The sequence below is a fragment of the Kogia breviceps genome, chromosome 2 (assembly GCF_026419965.1).
Source record: "Kogia breviceps isolate mKogBre1 chromosome 2, mKogBre1 haplotype 1, whole genome shotgun sequence".
In the NCBI taxonomy this organism is placed as follows: Eukaryota; Metazoa; Chordata; class Mammalia; order Artiodactyla; family Physeteridae; genus Kogia; species Kogia breviceps.
The window spans coordinates 164562133-164571988 of record NC_081311.1 but is presented as its reverse complement, the minus strand read 5'-3'; positions in this window follow the sequence as shown (position 1 = coordinate 164571988).

The window sequence follows — 9856 nt, the reverse complement described above, 5'->3', positions numbered from 1 at the left end:
TCAAATCAATAAAATTAGAAATGAAAAAGGACAAGTTACAACAGACACCATAGAAATACAGAGCATCCTAAAAGTCTACTACAGGCAACTCTATGCCAATAAAATGGACAACCTGGAAGAAATGGAAAAATTCTTAGAAAGGTATATAACCTTCCAACACTGAACCAGGAAGATATAGAAAATATGAACAGACCAATCACAAGTAATGAAATTGAAACTGTGCTTAAAAATCTTCCAACAAACAAAAGTCCAGGACTAGATGGCTTCACAGGTGAATTCTATCAAACATTTAGAGAAGAGCTAACACCCATCCTTCTCAAACTCTTCCAAAAAATTGCAGAGGAAGGAAAACTCCCAAACTCATTCTATGTGGCCACCATCACCCTGATACCAAAAACAGACAAAGATACTACAGAAAACGAAAATTACAGACCAATATCACTGATGAATATAGATGCAAAAATCCTCAAAAAAATACCAGCAGACAGAATCCAACAACACATTAAAAGTATCATGCACCATGATCAAGTGGGATTTATCCCAGAGATGCAAGGATTCTTCAATATATGCAAATCAATGTGATACACCATATTAACAAATTGAAGAATAAAAACCATATGATCATCTCAATAGATGCAGTGAAAAAGCTTTTGACAAAATTCAACACCCATTTATGATAAAAAAAACTCTCCATAAATTGGGCATAGAGGGAACCTACTTCAACATAATAAAGGCCATATATGACAAACCCACAGAAAACATCATTCTCAATGGTGAAAAACTGAAAGCATTTCCTCTAAGATCAGGAACAAGACAAGGATGTCCACTCTCACCACTGTTATTCAATATAGCTTTGGAAGTCCTAGCCATGGCAATCAGAAAAGAAAAAGAAATAAAAGGAATACAAATTGGAAAAGAAGAAGTAAAATTGTCACTGTTTGCAGATGACATGATACTATACATAGAGAATCCTAAAGATGCCACCAGAAAACTACTAGAGCTAATCAATGAATTTGGTTGTAGGATACAAAATTAATGCACAGAAATACACTAATGATGAAAAATCTGAAAGAGAAAATAAGGAAACACTCCCATTTACCATTGCAATAAAAATAATAAAATACCTAGGAATAAACCTACCTCGGGAGACAAAAGACCTGTATGCAGAAAACTATAAGACACTGATGAAAGAAATTAAAGATGATAACAACAGATGGAGAGATATACCATGTTCCTGGATTGGAAGAATCAACATTGTGAAAATGACTATAATACCCAAAGCAATCTACAGATTCAGTGCAATCCCTTTTAAATTACCAATGGCATTTTTTACAGAACTAAAACATAAAATCTTAAAATTGTATGGACACACAAAAGACCCCAAATAGCCAAAGCAGTCTTGAGGGAAAAAAATGCAGCTGGAGGAATCAGACTACCTGACTTCAGACTATACTGCAAAGCTACAGTAATCAAGACAATATGGTACTGGCACAAAAACAGAAATATAGATCCATGGAACAGGATAGAAAGCCCAGAGATAAACCCATGTACCTATGGTCAACTAATCTATGACAAAGGAGGCAAATATATACAATGAAGAAAAGACGGTCTCTTCAATAAGTGGTGCTGGAAAACTGGACAGCTACATGTAAAAGAATGAAATTAGAACACTCCCTAACACCGTACAGAAAAATAAACTCAAAATGGATTCAAGACCTAAATGTAAGACCAGGCACTATAAAACTCTTAGAGGAAAACATAGGAAGAACACTGTCTGACATAAATCACAGCAAGATCTTTTTTGATCCACCTCCTAGAGTAATGGAAATAAAAACAAAAATAAACAAATGGGACCTAATGAAACTTAAAAGCTTTTGCACAGCAAAGGAAACCATAAACAAGATGAAAAGACAACACTCAGAATGGGAGAAAATATTTGCAAACGAATCTTCGGACAAAGGATTAATCTCCAAAATATATAAACAGCTCATGCAGCTCAATATTACAAAAAACAAAAAACCCAATCCAAAACTGGGCAGAAGACCTAAATAGACATTTCTCCAAAGAAGACATACAGATGGCCAAGAAGCACATAAAAAGCTGCTCAACATCAATTATTAGAGAAATGCAAATCAAAACTACAATGAGGTGTAACCTCACACCAGTTAAAATGGGCATCATCAGAAAATCTACAAACAACAAATGCTGGAGAGGGTGTGGAGAGAAGGGAACCCTCTTGCAGTGTTGGTGGGAATGTAAACTGATACAGCCACTATGGAGAACAGTGTGGAGGTTCCTTAAAAAACTAAAAATAGAATTACCATATGACGCAGCAATCCCACTACTGGGCATATACCCAGAGAAAAACCATAATTCAAAAAGACACATGCACCCCAATGTTTATTGCAGCATTATTTACAATAGCCAGGTCATGGAAGCAACCTAAATGCCCATCAGCAGACAAATGGATAAAGATATGTGGCATATATATACAATGGAATATTACTCAGCCATAAAAAGGAACGAAATTGGGTTATTTGTAGAGACGTGGATGCATCTAGAGACTGTCATACAGAGTGAAGTAAGTCAGAAACAGAACAACAAATATCGTATATTAACACACATATGTGGAACCTAGAAAATGGTACAGATGAACCGGTTTGCAGAGCAGAAATTGAGACACAGAAGTAGAGAAACGTATGGACACCAAGGGGGGGGAAGTGGCAGCGGGTGGTGGTGGTGGTGTGATGAATTGGGAGATTGGGATTGACATGTATACACTGATGTGTATAAAATGGATGACTAATAAGAACCTGCTGTATAAAAAAATAAAAGAAAATTTTAAAAAGAAAAAAATGGATGTTAATATTCATCTTTTTGTAAATCTGTATCTTACTAGATTTCAAATGGGCTATCCTGTTTCCTCAACGGATCTCATAAGTATAACCCTAGATAATGAAATACAGACATTTTGCTTTGCAGTTTTTAATCCATTCACTTGCTGCTTGAAAATTACTTTCCAAATCATCATCACCTTTGCTTAAATCTTGTATACCCATTACAGAGAATTCAGCTTCCCTTATTTTCTTCTAAATGATGAATTATTGGGGAAAATATCCAAAATTCACTCTAAATATCATCTCTTCATGCAAATCATCCAGTTGGTCTATTTTCTTTATTAAACATCCGTCAAACCAAACATCTTTATACATTCTAGGTAAAGGTAGCCAACAATATAGTATTCACTGACATGATTTAATCTCAGGTCATGCAGTTTCAAGACTCTTGTCTCTATTGTTAATAAATACAGTTTGTTCTAATAAGACAAGCTAGTCATTATTAGAGTCTGTCTGAATAGAGTCATGTGTAAGAATGTAACTTCATCTTTTCTCAGAGATAATTACATTCTCAGAGACTTGTCAAGTTCCAATATGAATATTAGCTTAACCTTCTCTGAAATATGATTATATGGATTCAGAATTACGAGTCCTTGTCTCTAGCACTTATTTCCTCTTGAATCTCACTCCCACCTTCATTGATGAGCAGCAGACAGACTTGATTTGATTATCTTATACAAATGAAAGATACTTACCTATAGACAAGATCCTCTGATGTTTTATCAATCATGTCAAGTTCCGTTTTCACTTCTGCTCCTTGTATTAGTCAGAAAGTTCTTGACTTTGCTCATCTCTGCTCCAAGTTCTTACTAAATGCAGAAATGATATGTTTATCATTCAAATCAGGACACTTGAAAGGGGACACCAAACATAATTTAAATTACATAATTTTTTAAATATGTACTTATTGACCAACAAATAAGTTTATCACATTAATAAACCCATTAAATCATTCTATTCAAAGGCTGTTTTTCAAAACTGAAATTCTAATATTACAAAAGGCATAAACCTAGACTATCCCCAGGAAATCGGAATGTAGGTAACCCTATTACTACATTAAAAAAAAATGAAGGTGGGCTTCCCTGGTGGCGCGGTGGTTGAGAGTCCGCCTGCCGATGCAGGGGACACGGGTTTGTGCCCCGGTCCGGGAAGATCCCACATGCCGCGGAGCGGCTGGGCCCGGGAGCCATGGCCGCTGAGCCTGCGCGTCCGGAGCCTGTGCTGCGCAACTGGCGAGGCCCGCGTACCGCAAAAAAAAAAAAAAAAAAGAAGAAAGTAATATTAAACTAGAATCAAAAAGTATAGTCTGAAAGACATTAAGCCATAAGGAATAGGTGTTAACTCTTCTATTACTTTAACCCTTGAAGATTTATGGTTTCTGCCTTAGCCACTGATACAGCTATATAAATAAACTGAATTATGTTTAGGTATAATAAGCCTGTTTCCCTGTGTTATAAACATGAAATCATAGAATCATATAACCTAAGGACTACAGGGTCTACAACTGTGGAATAGCCTTACATATTGGTCTTAACAGTCTTAAAATATTGGTAACTTAAGCTGTGTAACTAAATTTGCTATATAATTTCTAGGTAGTTCTAAAGAAAAGCTTCAGTTTAGTCACTGAAGATTGTTTTAAAGTCCATGATAACATTCCTTATAAAAACTGCATTAACTTTGTTGATGTTGATGATAATCTGCTATAAAATCATGCTTAGAATATCACGTTTTTGCTTACTATATTTTTCTAAGAATAACACCTCATATTTATATAGCACCTTAAAATTTATGAGCACTTCACATACATTAATCTCATTTTATCCACTCAGTATTTTTGTGACATTATCAGGCAACTTTTTACAAGATAAGTGAGGCTTAGAAAGGTTAAGAAAATTGCCAAAGATGACACTATTAAGTGATAGAACCTCGAACTTCTGATTACTAATAAATTGTCACCTGTAAGGAGGCAAGTGGGAAATGGTTGGGTGGGGACCTGAGAGAAGATCCTTAGAGAACACAGTATTTTTCAGAAATAATTTTTGTCTTATTCAAGAGTTACAGACCATCTATCATTGAATCACTAAAATTAAATCTTAAGACACAAATAAAATGTCTATTCTAATCCCTTAAGCATCTCAGAGTCAGGATCAAAAAAATTTCAATTCTAAAATAAATTGTAATAAACATAAAACTGTTTAATCATGCTTTTATCAAGTAACCTAAGTATGAAAAGTTTCCCAACCAAAACAGGAGTAATAGAATTAGCCTAGAATTTAATTTTTTAGATTGTTAGTCAAAATTTTTCTTTAAAATTGTTGTTCAATTCAGCACTGTGGGAAATATAAGGAACACAAGGTGAGAAAAACCTTTTAAGTATCCCAGAAAAACTTTAATCCATCTGAGAGCGAAAGATACCCACCTATAGGCGGTGCCATCTACTCTATATTTTGGGAACATGGCTCATTTCCACATGTTTTTGAGAACATAAAGTCCACCAACAAAAACAAATGAATCTTTGGTTTCTTTTCTTCTTCCTTTCCATTCTTGCTAGTAACTGCAATATAGGCATTTATCAGTCTTTGTACAGACCCTCCATGTAGTGTTTGCTATTTGGGGTAAGGGTTATTCTAGTTATCTTTTTTTACATCCTAATGACAAGTACCAAGCTCATGCTACTTTTTTATACTGATAAAATGTGTGATTCCAAGATAAATGGATCACTATCATAATTGCCTACTGAAGTCTCCTTAGCTCAAAAATTCTAACAGTGCCCACAGTTAAATATAGCTTAATGTCACTGAAATGAATTTTCTCACACTTACTTTGGTAACTACCTTTTATTTTATAATACTTTATAAATGTTTCTTTTCTGGTTAGGAGACTATTTTGTACCTTCACAAAGTATCCTTAAGTGATACAGTAAACTCTTTGTGTAACTGCACAATTTAAAACATTTTAAACCCTAGAAGCATCTAGGTCTGATATGCCATTAAAAAATTACCCACTGTTTTTATGACTTACTCCTGATGTTAACTATTCTAGCATTGGCAAATTGTTTCACTGTTAGTAGACATGCTCAGTCTTAAGTCAAAAGAATGGCATATATGCCCAAATCCTGGAAAGTACAATAGGTAATCAACCATGCCTCTTTAGAGAAATGGGGCTTATCTTAGAAGCTTAAGTTCATTTCCCTTAACTAAATATAAATTTCTAGTTTTTAGAAGAACTACTAGAACACTTGTACCATTTCTGTTGTCACATTCAAGCTGGGCAATTGATTTAGCCTACATGCTACTTCCAGTGTTTTATTCAGCTTTTGAGATAAACTTGGGCTCCTTGATACATTCTTCTTGAATCACAATATTTAAACTCAAATCATCTAAAGCAGGCAGAGCAAATGATTAGATTTTTTTTAGACAAAAGGATTTGTCTAAACACTGATGTCTGAAGTAGGCATTTAGTCATTAGAGATGCCTTAGGCTAAAATTTTCCTATTCTCAAGTGCATTGAGAAAAGCAGTATCTCCAGCAATCCTTATGTTCAGCAGTGAATCAAATAAAAATCATTTGCTGGGACTCATTCTATTCATGGAAGTTTTACTTAACAGTAGGATGTCACTCTATTAACATAAAAGTTTATTAATAGTTACTTGATTTTCTCTGGTTAGTCACTTTCTCAACCATAGGATCTGCCTTCTAATTTTGTATATCACTAAGTACCTAAATCTTTTTTTTTAATAAATCTTTACCAAAGTTCAGGGCTGGCACAAAGAAGGAAGTATAACCTAATAATTTAGAAATACCATTTGATGTGGCTATTCTCAGATCCTTTGTACTGAGTCTTTTTTATAGCCCTAAGATGCCTCCCTGTCTAGCAGTAGGTTATAAGGTAACCTACTCTTTCTAGTGAGAATTTCCTAAAGTATACCTTCTCTCCTCAGAATGCAGGCCCAGTTAATATTATTTTTTAAATCTTCCCCTTAGGTAATAATAAAATAAGAGCCATTTAAAGTGCATTAAAACCATTATTTTCTTTAAATCTCTTAAGAGGAACCAAGGTTACATTCTATGAGAAGAAGCTTTTCTCAACCTTCATCTCTAGGTTTGAAACCTCGATATTGTTGAAGCCCACACTTTCATCCTAGAAAAGATTTCAGAGCAGAGAATTCAATTCTTACTCCACCTTCCTCTACTGATTCTGTTAAGTAGGTCTTGGATAACTATTTTATCCAATAATAGAAAACAACTAGCCCCATGTGTGGTCTGGTAACAAGTATGAGGGATTTGGATGTACTTAAGGTTAAATGTTTTTGCTTTTTTAAGGGAAGTAAAGAAATCTTAGTAGCCAGAACATTGGAGTTACAGGATAAAATCATGGTTTCCTTTATTAATTCACACGCACTTAAGTAACACAGACTTATAATCTGTAACAAACAGAACAAAGGTTTTACCTATAAAACAAGTATCTTGATAAAGTTTGAAAAATTTGGTCATCATCTGGCTATCTTATCAACATGAAAATGTCATATACAACCACTTAAAAACGTCTTTGGTGTTTGGATTTTACAGTTTTATTTTTTTAACTTTTAAATGTTTTAAAGTTTTTAGGCACAGCATGGCATATACAGAATATACATAGCAACAAACCATTTGTTGTAATAAGGTAAATTCAAAAAATTGAATTCTCGATAATTAGGGAGATAATATGTATAGAAGATTCTAGCTTCCACATTATTTTGGTTTCACTATATCTAGGTTTGTGTATATTTTACTTATATTAAGTGTTTTTGATAAAACATTTCAAATTCTAGGTTTACATTAGAAACTTTGCTAGATATTAATATATATATAATTTGTATATATAATATCTGGAAATCTGTCATATTTTGACCATTTATTTTATACTAATTACTATGGCCAAAGTTAATACAATTCTTAAATATACTTAAAGATATCTCCATATTTATTTCTGGCCCTCTTGTTATTCACACTAGAAGTATAAGGGTTCTTATAGCATCTTAGCAAGTATAAGCAATCACTGCATATATTATGTCTGATTCAATACATATTTCTTCCTTTAACACAGTGACACTGTCAATATTCCTTTTTATCTTTCATTCAGGTCTTAGTTTGTGAGGTCTTTAGACTTTAAAAACATTAACTTTGACTAAATAAAACTTAACCACAACATTATTTTTCATCTTTTAAATACAAAGTGCCACATTAAGTAGAACTTTTTAAATTAAAAAATGGTCATGCCAACTTTTCTTTAAATGCTACCTGTTTAATATATATCCCAACTTTCTTCTGCAAAAACATTATATTCCTTTTATAGAAGGTTGGGCTAATAATAAAGAATAAAAATTGTTATGTAAATAAGCAATATTTAAATTGACTACATGGAAATTATAGCATTTATTTAAATTTGATTGCACAATGCTAGGAGTCTTATTTTTTTCACTATTTTAATTTCATATCCCCTCAAAGAACTAGAGGTGGTTTGCACTTCTGTTAAGAAAGAATAAGAATTATTTATTTTTTAAATTATATTTTAAAACTTTCTTACAATATTGGATAACCCAGTTATAACTTGAGTTAATTTTTTTAAACTCTGTCTCATAAAGAATAATGAACTATCCATTGATGTATATATTTTTGGAGTATATCACCAAAATGTTTCTGGGATAAAATACTTATGTTGAGGAATAAAATGTAATAGCACAGTTATAGAATAAATAATATAAAGAATATTCTGGCACATCCAAAGGCCAGTCCACCTATTGAGAGTATTTTATTTTGCTACATTAATTTTGAAAGTAGCATGCTGTATGTTATGGTCCAGTGTTCTATAATTAGAACCCTAGTCAAAAAGATCATGAAACAATATAATACTCCACTTGTCTGGTGTTTTCAGTATACATTTTAATCCCATATTTATAATTCAGGCTTATTCAGTATATAACAAGGTATTTTTGTTCTAAAACTTTTATAAATGTCTAGAGTCCAAGAATAATTGCATTTTGCTTCAAAAACAGATCTACATTGGTATTTTTTTAGCTAATATATTGTAGGCAGTTGTGCTCTTTACCAAAATGTTATGATGTACTTCCACAGTGCATTCATTCAATTCTGTAAAGATTATATTACTTCATTTTTCTCTCCAGATATAAAATACAGAAAAAATGGAGGTAGTATGAAAGATAATGTACCCAAAAAAACCTGTTCTACTTACATTGTGATATTTTCCTCTTATTTTATAGCTAATATAACATATCCATGATAGCAAAAACAGCTTTAATAACTATAAGAGATCAACATTTTAGCTTTTAATTATCAAGGTCCTTTTTATTATGTCCTGATATAAAAATGAACAAAGATAAGGAAACTAAACCCTCATGCTTAGCCTCATATAGTTCTGAAACAACCAATGATAGTACATAAAGAAAACAGTATTACCTAAGAAAGCATATCTTTTTTTTTTCCTTTGGTATTTTGGAGAAAACATCTAAAGGATAATAATTTTAAAGTATACACTAACAATTTGAGATTATTTTTAATACTTTCAATGTGTTTCTTGCTAATCATATTTAGGATTTTTGTTTTTAACATGTCTAACTTTGGTACCAAAGCAAAGAAAGCTACACAATATCCACTTACATATTTTTAGCAACACATAGAACAAACTTCTTAAAATCCTTATTAGTATGTGATCTATTATACAAACTATCTTTTAAAAGATACTAATAGATGTAAATTTTTCCTACCCTATACATACCCAAATACTGACTAGTAAATTCAACCTTAGGGCTATTTTATTTAGGCAATATCCAACTGCTTGTGAGAATGGCTCTCAATAAAATAACACATTTAATATCCTAGTGTCTGTGCCAAAGGAAAAATGAAAATAAACTCAGCAACAATCCTATGTTTACCAAATACATTTTTATGCCTGTGCCCTAG